This window comes from Theropithecus gelada, chromosome 4 (genome assembly GCF_003255815.1).
Source record: "Theropithecus gelada isolate Dixy chromosome 4, Tgel_1.0, whole genome shotgun sequence".
NCBI classification, from domain to species: domain Eukaryota; kingdom Metazoa; phylum Chordata; class Mammalia; order Primates; family Cercopithecidae; genus Theropithecus; species Theropithecus gelada.
In genome coordinates, this window is record NC_037671.1 from 145,982,222 (window position 1) to 145,992,896 (window position 10,675).

At 44.3% G+C, this 10,675-nt stretch overlaps 1 pseudogene across 1 annotated transcript; it reads left to right on the plus strand.

Moving 5' to 3' along the window:
- Positions 1-8,573: 8,573 nt before the first annotated feature.
- On the plus strand, positions 8,574-10,285 carry LOC112623306 (annotated as a pseudogene). Its single transcript, XR_003119117.1, has one exon. The product of XR_003119117.1 is annotated as a protein BTG1 pseudogene (transcript).
- Positions 10,286-10,675: the final 390 nt, after the last annotated feature.

Genomic DNA, 10,675 nt, shown 5'->3' on the forward strand with positions numbered 1-10,675 from the left:
AATCAAATACATAAGAAAAATTGACTCAGCAAAACTGAGAAAAACTACCGTTAAAATAGCAGAGGAAGAAGCCAGTAGCTAAAGTGGTTTAAGACACAGAATTGCCCAAATGCTCAGAAACTGTCTATCCCAGATACTTGTAGAGATAGGGATAATCCCAGCTATATCTTGAGAAAAAATGAAAAGCTGAGGATATAGTCTTTGAAGAAATAAACAGAGAAATTTAGACTTGAGAACTAGAGTTGGGGCAGGAAAAGTGCACTCAAAACAAAGATATTACACAAGTATATACGTAAGGACAGGTGAGGCCACCCCTCTATCTTCCGCTCTCCTTGGTAGCCAACCACAGTTCCCCAGGTCTTTACTCTCTGTGCAGCAAACAGATAGAGGCTTCTCTGAGAACCTGACTGGTCCAAAAAGAAAAATTAAGCATCCCAAACAGATCACCCTACAATTACATTCACAGTCCATATGCTATATTGTTCTACTGCTGACTTGGGTAGGTTGGGAGTTAACATTTTTCTTTCTCTTTTTGGTTCTGAATGAGAACTAGTCATTAGAAAAAAAAAAAACTTACATGAAATTTGGGAGCGGAGATTAAGCAATGGTCATTACTCTCTTAAGAATTCCACAGTTAAATGTAATGCTGGAAAAGTGCAGAGTTGCCTCACAGATTCCAGCTTATCTTTCCATATCATCAACTCTATGTCATGTTCTTCTTCCCATCTATAGGCCTTGGTAACAAACAGCATTCCCAGGCTCATCACCAGATACCTGGTGGCAAACCTACAGTGCTAGTACAGAGGTAACAGTTTCCCACAGTCTTCTCCTTGACTTTTGTTTGTAGTCCCGCTGTGGTGGGGGTGCTAGGCTTCTTAGATTTCCCTAGAGACCCTGATTTTTCCACCCACTTCAGTGCCTGAAGAGGACTTGCTAGTGACATTTTATCTGATCTGCTAGTCCTTCCCTAGTTCCCCCCACAAATATTTAGGGCTAATTCCTATGACAAATCCCTTAATATTTATAGAGGTTCTGCTTCCCTATTGGACACTGACTAATAGTATCCACAAGCCATATTCAGGTGCTTAGTTTTCAGTCACCTTCTAAAATGCCCCCATGCTTTTTAATTGCCTTGACAAAGCTACTACCATAAATCTCCTTTGAGAGAAAAGAGACAATATCACAGACACACACAAAAATACTGGATTTTATTATAAACAAATATTCAGCCAAGAGATAAAGCTCTTGGGAATTAAAAATCTAATAGTAAAAATGAAATACTCATCAGAAGAACTGGAATATAATATTGAATCTATCTCCAGAAAATAGAAAAACAAATAAATAAAGAGATGAAGAAGACGAAAAATATTTTACAAAATAGAAGACTAGTCCAGAGAACTCAATATCTGAAAACACAGTTTGACAAAGAGAAGAGGAAAGAGAAAGGAAGATATCAACAATGAAATAACTCAATCCAAGTCCTCAGAACTGAAGAGTTTCTAGATTAAGATGACTCATATACTGTCAAAAAAATTGATGAAAACAGACCCACATCAAGATACACCATTTGAAATTTGACAACACAGGAGAAAGACAATCCTAGCAGCTTCTGGAGAATAAACACTGGTTACATGCAAAGAATTAGAAGTAAAAATGGGTTTAGGCTTCTACATTTCAATACCAGAGCAATGTCTTTAAATTTTGAAGGAAAAATCTTTCCTGTATACAAATTCTATACCTTTATACAAAGGAAAATAGACTTTCACACCTGGTCAAGTAAGAATTTTACTCCCATTCATCTTTTTAGGGAGCTACTAGAGAAAATGGTCAACCTAAGAAAGAAATTAAACCAAGAGGGAGAATTCATGGCACAGAACAAAAAGCAGAGGTGATAAGAATCTAGGTGATGCTAAAGGGAGAACATGTACTAGGCAAGGAGAGTACCCAGCAGATTGAAAAGTATAAAAACGGCCGGGCGCGGTGGCTCAAGCCTGTAATCCCAGCACTTTGGGAGGCCGAGACGGGCGGATCCCGAGGTCAGGAGATTGAGACCATCCTGGCGAACCCGGTGAAACCCCGTCTCTACTAAAAAATACAAAAAACTAGCCGGGCGAGATGGCGGGCGCCTGTAGTCCCAGTTACTCGGGAGGCTGAGGCAGGAGAATGGCGTGAACCCGGGAGGCGGAGCTTGCAGTGAGCTGAGATCCGGCCACTGCACTCCAGCCTGGGTGACAAAGCGAGAACCCGGCTCAAAAAAAAAAAAAACAAAAAAGTATAAAAACAACACACACACACGTACATATATATATATACACACACATTCATATATATAGACACATATACATACATATGCACACACATATATGTACGTACACATACATATATATGTACATATAACACATACATATGTGTGTGTCTATGTATACATATGTGTATGTGTGTGTGTCTATATATATGAAGGACATAGATACTCTTCTTTCCACAATGCACAGATAATATTTTGAAAATAATAAAACCATTGCTTTTGTTGAAGAGATCCACAATATTGATGATGCATAGCAGAGATTGAATGATGTGTCAATGAACACATCATTGACATGAGTTGTTATATCTAGCCTAGTGCCTCTCTTTTAACCAGTATCTTAGCCAAAGTCTTCTGATTCCTGCAGAGTATAATGAATAAAATACACACACACACACACACACACACACACACACACACCCCACACACAACAATTTGTGCAAATGACAGGATTTAGGTTGATATGATAATTGATACACAGGTATGGATACACATAGAATATCTTCAAAAGTTAGATATTACAAAAAGCTGGTAATAGTTCTTGCAATCCTGAGAATAGGAAACGAGCTAACCGGGGGGATGGAATGTGAGGAAGACTGACTTTTCTCTTCTCAGTTACCATTTTTTTGCTTCTAAATTTTGTGCTGTGTGTATATTACCTATATATAATTAATAAAACATTCTCCTCCCCCCACAAAAAAAGAATTATTTATTTATTTATTTTTGAGGCAGAATTTCGCTCTTGTTGCCCAGGCTGGAGTGCAATGACAAGGTCTCGGCTCACTGTAATCTCCGCCTCCCGGGTTCAAGTGATTCTCCTGCCTCAGCCTCCCAAGTAGCTGGGATTACAGGTACCTGCTACCACACCCAGCTAACTTTTTGTATTTTTAGTAGAGACAGGGTTTTGCCATGTTGGTCACGCTGGTCTCGAACTCCTGACCTCAGGTGATCCGCCCGCCTCGGCCTCCCAAAGGCTCCGGGATTACATGCATGAGCCACTGCGCCCAGCAGAATACCTTTAGACTTCTCAGTGGCCAGTGGAAGATAGAAGGCCATGGAATAATGACTTTAAAATTCTAAAGACAAATTATTACAATCTAGAATTCCATATATAGTTATACAATTACGCATTAGATAGAATAAAGATAATTAGATATTTTTAGACAAAATAGCCTCAAAATACACTTCCTCGTACAATTTCTCAGAAAACTACTAGAAAATATGTTTTAACAATTGAGGCCGGGCGCGGTGGCTCAAGCCTGTAATCCCAGCACTTTGGGAGGCCGAGACGGGCGGATCACGAGGTCAGGAGATCGAGACCATCCTGGCTAACACGGTGAAACCCCGTCTCTACTAAAAAATACAAAAAAAAACTAGCCGGGCGAGGTGGCGGGCGCCTGTAGTCCCAGCTACTCGGGAGGCTGAGGCAGGAGAATGGCGTGAACCCAGGAGGCGGAGCTTGCAGTGAGCTGAGATCCGGCCACTGCACTCCAGCCTGGGTGGCAGAGCGAGACTCCGTCTCAAAAAAAAAAAAATTGAGCAAATAAACCTAGAAAAACAAAGATATAGTATATGGGAAATGGAAATATAATCCACGGGAAAGACAAAGGGAATCCTCGGGTGAAGGGTGATCCCCAGATAAACACTGTAAGCCAAGTCTAGCAGATATTCAACCTAGATTACAACAGGTCAGAAATCTCAGAGAGATTGATTCCAAAAGTTGAAGTTAGTAGGGCACCTGATGGACCTGAAATCCAGAGACATCTTAGGATGTGTCATTCCTGGTCCTGTTTGCTCTCAGATCCATTTCCTGCCAATCCTCTGCTCCGCTCTGTGTTTCAGGGAGGGATGGTCCCTGCAGGTTGGCTTTCTTAGGCTTCTACGTTAGTGCATTTCTGATTGAGACCATTGGTAACAGTTTGGAGAAGAGGAAAGGAAGGAAAATCAGGTCATTTTCTACATCTCTTTCTTGGGCAACTCCCTTAGTATTATAAGTTTCTTGTTTTTGTTTGTTTGTTTGTTTGTTTTTCTTGAGGCAAACTCTCACTCTGCTGCCCAGGCTGAAGTGCAGTGGCTTGATCATGGCTCACTGCAGCCTCAACCTCCCAGGCTCAGGTAATCCTTCCACCTGAGCCTCCCAAACAGCTGGGACTACAGGTGTGCACCACCACACCAGGCTAACTTTTTAATTATTTGTAGAGATGAGGTTTCCCTATGTTGCCCAGGCTGGTCTCAAACTTCTGGGCTCAAGCAATCCTCCTCTCTCATCCAGAGTGCTGGGATTATAGGCATGAGCCACCAGACCCAGCCTAGGTTACCATTTTGATTCCATCTATCCCTGGATATCAATGCTAAGGCTTCAGACACCACTTTTCTCCTTTTTTTCTAAAACCTAGGAAGAAAAGCTACTGATAGCATTCTGCTGATACCAAAGTGTTCAGTTACTTCACTGCCCCCTTTCACTTCTCGCCTCCTCCCTGCGTTCCAGTTCCTTAAATTCAGTACCTTTGTTGTAAATTCTTTTTTTTTTTCCAGTTTGAGAAATTAATGTGTATCAGTGATATCAGTTTCAAACTCATTTCCAACATTTCATGTGACTTTTTCTTAGATGTCCTTGATTTACAATGTGCAGGCATGTATTTATTTCCCCAGTTGCATTTATCAATCTCTTTTATGGATTCTGACTTGCCCCACTGAGTTTATTAAAACAAATCCCCCTGCTTTTCCTTCTGGGTCCCTTCTCTGGACTTAACCTCCATGCTGAATACCCCCTCTCCTTCCAGCCCTGCAGGTCTAGTCTCCCTTTTCCCTGGATGTGCACAGGCCTTGGTCATCTTTGCACTCTCCCTTACTCCTTCCTGGAAAACCCTCCTTGTCACCTAGCCTCCCAGGATCATCCTTCACATCTCACTTCAGATGTGAAGTAGCTGTGCCTCCAGGAAGCCCTCCTGGACCACAACATGTACTGCCTCATTTACGTTTACTGATTTACATCATCATCCTCAGGGCTTGTGCATCCTGAGTCACCTCCATCATGTGTCATGTGGCCTTGTGAACACCTGTTTCTAAGTCCCCACTCCTCACCAGACTCTGAATTTCCTGGAGTGAGTCTCTGTCAGACGCATGGTGATAAGTCAGTAAACTAGTGTCAGGTGAGGATATGGATAGAGAACAAGAACATTCAGGGTCAGCCTGGATGCTAAAGTGTCAGTAACCGCATTGAAGAGGGTGTGGAATATGGGTCTAATCTGACATCTTATCTGGGTGTCCTGTGAAGCCTGAGACCTCTGTGCTTTCTGGGGCCTCGAGCAAGCTGAACAGGGCCCATCAGTGCAGAGACCAAACTATATCACCCTTCATAGAGAAACTGGGGCCTGAGCCAGGCTCTGGGCTGCTGCTCACTCCTCTCTTCAGATCCATTTCATAGTCTCTTGTTTCTCTCAGTCTATGTCTGTGTGTCTGTGTGTCTGAATCTGTCCCTCTATTTGCTCTTCTTCAGAGTTCTCCTTCCTTCTCAATGTCTGTCACTCAGACCCTCTGTCTCTTTCTCTCCAGAATCCGTAACCCTGAAAAATGGTTTATCACTTCACTTCAGGTCCTGGAAGGACAGTGTCTGCACCTGGTCTGTGTTTTCAACAGCAAACCTCCAGCCAGGCTGAGCTGGGCCCAGGAGAGCCTGACCCTGAGCCCCTCCCAGTCCAACACTGGAGTGCTAGAGCTGCAAGTGCACCTCAGAGATGAAGGAGAATTTATCTGCCAAGCTCAGAACCCTCTGGGAACAGCAGAGCTCCTTGACGCTCTCCCTGCAGAGTGAGTGTCAAGGGGCTGCACGCCAGACCACAGCCTCTCACAACCTGCAGCTCCCAGGTAGCTAAGCAAGTGGCCCCCTGGGGTCACCCAAGGGAATAGGAGTGCGCTCAGCCCAGATTCAGTCAGCTTTGAGGCCTGGACTGACACTGAGGCCAGAGCCCTCTGTTTACTGCTGGTCAGTCTTGGGAGAGGTTGAGGTGAGGCCTGGACTGACATGTTCTTCCATCCAGGAATTCAGGAAGGATCTGAAGAACAAATGTCCAAGTCTTACAGGAACAGGAAAAACAAGGAATCGTGGTTTAGCAGGTGAATCTTCCTTGTCCCATTTTTCCCAGTAAAACCAGGGCTCATGGTGGAGGTGTTTATTTTGGCCGTCAGGGAGGCAGCTGTGAAGATCTTGTTTCTCTGTCTCTGCCTCATCTTCCTCAGGTGAGTGCTGCCCCAGGACCAAAGCAACAGGTGTGGTGCAGGCAGGGACATGATGCTGAATTCGATTCCTAGTGCTGGAGGGACCTGAACCAGTTACGAGGGCCTGAGGCCAGCAGTTGAGTTGTGATGAGAATTCCGCATGGGCCAGTTGTTGTCCGTCCCCAACTCTGGGTGAGAGTCCAGCTGTCATCATGGAAGTTTTGCAGGTTAGGCCTGCTCTCTCCACCTCAGTCCCCTCCAGCCCCTTAGCAGGGCACAGGAAGGTGAGTTTGCTGCTCTCTATACCCCGATCTGGCCACAGTGACAGGCCGTGGGCCCTTCGCTTATTATGAGGTCCTGCAGTAGGAATGCAGCAAGGGCAGCAGCAGGTGTGGAGGCTGTAAACACTGTCATGGGCCAATCTTCCAGATGAGTGTCATGGAAGTCTCACCCTCCAACATCCCACTAGACACCTCTCCCTAGATGGCTCCTAGGATTGCTCCACTCAACATGGCCAAAGTTGAACCAACCATCTACCCACCCCCAAATAACTTTCCCTCTGGGATCCCCATCCCACTGATGACACAGTGACCCCCTCTTTAAAGTCATAACAAGGGTGTGGTTCTCCACCGTGAGCTTCCTCCTCCCTTCTCCAGATCCCATAGATCACTAATTCTTGTCCCTCCTTCTCCTAAGCAGAGCTCACCTTGGAGCCCTTTTCTCCATCCTAACCCTGTTCATTCCTGGAGCCTCACCTTTTTTCTGGTCACTGAACCCTCCTGACCTCCTGCCTCTCTCTCTCCCCACCACAGGCCCCCACACAGTGCTTCTAGATGCCTCTATGTCCAGTTCCTCCACAGTCTGAATGGCCATGTTTCCTTTCCATTGCTGTAGAATGAGGTGCAAACACCACAGCATGGTCTGTCACCTGCTAGACTTTGCTCCCAGATGGTACACAAATGGCCAAAGAGAGGTGGCGAGCGCCTGTAGTCCCAGCTACTCCGGAGGCTGAGGCAGGAGAATGGCGTAAACCCGGGAGGCGGAGCTTGCAGTGAGCTCAGATCTGGCCACTGCACTCCAGCCCGCGACAAAGCGAGACTCTGTCTCAAAAAAAAAAAAACAACAAAAAAACAACAAATGGCCAAAGAGCACATGAGACGATGCTCAAATCATTAGTCATTTGACAAATGCAGATCAAAACTGTAAAGGAGATGCTACTTCACACTAATTCAGAGAGCTGTACTATTTTTCCCATTGCTTCTGTAACATATTACCCCAACATTAGTTAGTGGTTTGAAACAACACCACATACTTCCTTACAGTTCCGCAGGTCAGAAGGATGAAACAGGACTCACCGGACTATAAAATGAAGGATGGTTCCTTCTGGATGCTTTTTGGAGCAAGGGTTTTATTGTTGGGTCTGCAGGCTGTACAAGAAGCATAGTCGCTTCTGCTTTTGCTTGGCTTTGCTTTTGAGGCCTCAGTAAACTTAAAATCACGGCAGAAGGTGAAGGGGGAGCCAGCACTTCACACAGCTAGAAGAGGAGGAAGAGCTTTGTTGTAAATTCTTAAAATGGTTTCATTTTTCCTGGTGAGATATATGGTTGAATTACAAAGAAATACCTAGAAATCTAAGAAAAACAATAAAGCAAAATAATTAATAGCAAGGAACAAAATTTGTGTAAGAAAGAGAAGGTTCTCAGCCAGGCACGGTGGCTCACGCCTGTAATCCCAGGACTTTGGGAGGCTGAGGTGGGTGGATCACAAGGTCAGGAGTTCGCAACCAGCCTGGCCAACATGGTGAAACCCTGTCTCTAATAAAAATAAAATAAGAAAGAGAAGGTTCTCGGTCGGGCGTGGTGGTACATGCCTGTAATCCCAGCTACTTGGGAGGCTGAGGCAGGAGAATCACTTGAACCCAGGAGGTGGAGGTTGCAGTGAGCTGAGATCGCGCCATTGCACTCCAGCCTGAGTGACAGAGCAAAGCTCCATCTTGAAAAAAATAAAAAGAAAAGAAAGAGTCGCCCCTCGGAGCTGGAAATGGTCACCCCTCGGAACCGGAAATGCAACTGTTGGGATATTCGGATGCTGGGGAGCTGGAGGCGGAGGCGGCTGGGGAGGTCCGAGCGATGTGACCAGGCCGCCATCGCTCGTCTCTTCCTCTCCTGCCGCCTCCTGTCTCGAAAATAACTTTTTTAGTCTAAAGAAAGAAAAAAAAAAAGTAGCCGTCCGCCCCTCACGCCCTCTCTTCCTCTCAGCCTTCTGCCCGGTGAGGAAGCCCGGGGTGGCCGCTCCGCCGTCTGGGCCGCGCTGCCGAGCCCAGGCCGCCCCCATGCATCCCTTCTACACCGGGGCCGCCACCAGGACAGGTGAGATCGCCGCCGCCATGTCCTTCATCTCCAAGTTCCTCCGCACCAAAGGGCTCACGAGCGAGCGACAGCTGCAGACCTTCAGCCAGAGCCTGCAGGAGCTGCTGGCAAAACATTATAAACATCACTGGTTCCCAGAAAAGCCATGCAAGGAATCAGGTTACCCTTGTATTCGCATCAACCTTAAAATGGATCCTCTGATTGGACAGGCAGCACAGCGGATTGGACCGAGCAGTCAGGAGCTATTCAGGCTTCTCCCAAGTGAGCTCACACTCTGGGTTGACTCCTGCGAAGTGTCCTACAGAATTGCAGAGGATGGCTGCATCTGTGTGCTGTATGAAGCCTCACCAGCAGGAGGTAGCACTCAAAACAGCACCAACGTGCAAATGGTAGACAGCCGAATCAGCTGTAAGGAGGAACTTCTCTTGGGCAGAACGAGGGCTTCCAAAAACTACAATATGATGACTGTATCAGGTTAAGATATAGTCTGTGGATGGATCATCTTACAATGATGGATAAATTTGATTTTTGCTTTGGGTGGGCTCCTCTTGGGGATGGATTATGGAATTTAAACCATGTCACAGCTAGGAAGATCTAGCACAAGATAGAGTGGTAAAAAAAAAATTTTTTTAAGTGACAGTGCCATAGTTTGGACCGTACCTTTCAATGATTAATTTTAATAGCCTGTGAGTCCAAGTAAATGATCACTTTATTTGCTAGGGAGGGAAGTCCTAGGATGGTTTCAGTTTCTCCCAGACATACCTGAATTTTTACATCAGTCCCTTTAAAGAAAATCTGAATTTCAAAGAACCTTTCTCTGCAGTAAATCTCGCAGAGGAATTTGCACTATTACACTTAAATTGTTACTGTTAACCTTTTTGGCAGCTCAATAGGAAAGCTGAACGTTTTAAACATGGTAGTACTGGAAATTTTACGACAAGACTTTTACCTAGCACTTAAATATGTATAAATGTACATAAAAACAAACTAGTAAGCATGACCTGGGGAAATGGTCAGACCTTGTATTGTGTTTTTGTCCTTGAAAGTAGCAAGTGACCAGAATCTGCCATGGCAACAGGCTTTTAAAAGACCCTTAAAAAGACACTGTCTCAACTGTGGTGTTAGCACCAGCCAGCTCTCTGTACATTTGCTAGCTTGTAGTTTTCTAAGACTGAGTAAACCTCTTTATTTTTAGAAAGTGGAGGTCTGGTTTGTAACTTTCCTTGTACTTAATACGGTAAAAGTCTTTTCCACAAACCACCATCTTTTTTATGAACTTTGTTAGTCATCTTTTATTTGGTAAATTATGAACTGGTGTAAATTTATACAGTTCATGTATATTGATTGTGGCAAAGTTGTACAGATTTCTATATTTCGGATGAGAAATTTTTCTTCTCTCTATAATAAATTGTTATCTTGGCATTTTAAAAAAAAAAGAGAGAAGGTTCTCATATTTTACTATATGGTTTAGCCCTTATTTTAATTTAAATGATCAAAGTAGAATAAATAATTATTTGCTCTAACAAAGATTAGACTCACTTTTCATAACCCAAACCATACAACATGATAGATCAGATCATAGAATTTCTCCTATAGAGCAAAAAGATACTCCTATTTGTAAGAGGTAGAAAAGTCTTATAGCTCTATTGAGAAAAGAAGAATACGATGTACAGGAAATAAAAGCTCTTCCTTTTGAGTGAGAGGGGTAGAGGGAGGAAGGTAGAGAGAAGAAAGAAAAGGGAGAAAGGAAGTATGGGAAGTATGACACATGGATCCGATAGACCTT